The sequence below is a fragment of the Chrysochloris asiatica genome, unplaced genomic scaffold, assembly GCF_000296735.1.
Source record: "Chrysochloris asiatica unplaced genomic scaffold, ChrAsi1.0 scaffold02156, whole genome shotgun sequence".
Taxonomy (NCBI): Eukaryota; Metazoa; Chordata; class Mammalia; order Afrosoricida; family Chrysochloridae; genus Chrysochloris; species Chrysochloris asiatica.
Window position 1 is genome coordinate 3,214 of NW_006410674.1, and position 677 is coordinate 3,890.

Sequence of the window (677 nt, forward strand, 5' to 3'; positions counted from 1 at the left end):
AGGGGTGGGAGGGAGGGGAAGATAGAGCACAGGGTATGGAATAGACACAGGATAGCTTGGGTGCTGGTTGGGCAGGTGAGGATAATAGACAAGAATGGGGAAGGGAATGGAAGAACAAGGCTGATGGGAAAACAGTTAGGCAGGTTCCCATGGGCTAAGTGGGACAGAGGTAAATGATGAGGTACGTACAACCTTGGAACAACAGGGCTCTGTGATACAGACATTGAGGCATGGTTTTAAGGGGTAAAGAGGGAAATAATGCTTGACTGTCTTTTGAATCTTGGTTTCCCTTGCCTACTATCGTAAAATAGACACTTGTGTGTGGGGGGGTGTGCAAAAGGAATAGCCAGAAACCTCACTACAGAAAGCTTGTAAGTCTGTCTTCAGCCTACAACTGATTGGAATACCTTAAATGGGGGCTAGAAGGTGCCCAATGAAAGAAGCTTCCTGTGGAGGCTTATTATTGCATAAGACCGTAGGTGGACTCCAGAACCCCATCCAGAATTGTCTGAGGTAGGAAATTTCCACTGGAAAGGGCAAGTAGACCAGCCTGGAGTGTCTAGAAGAATAGAAGATACATCGTGAAAGAAAGACCGGCAGATAAAATCTAAAACAATAACAGCAGTCTGATTGATTACTACAAGAACAAGTAAGCTGTTTGTCCAGGAGCAATCAAG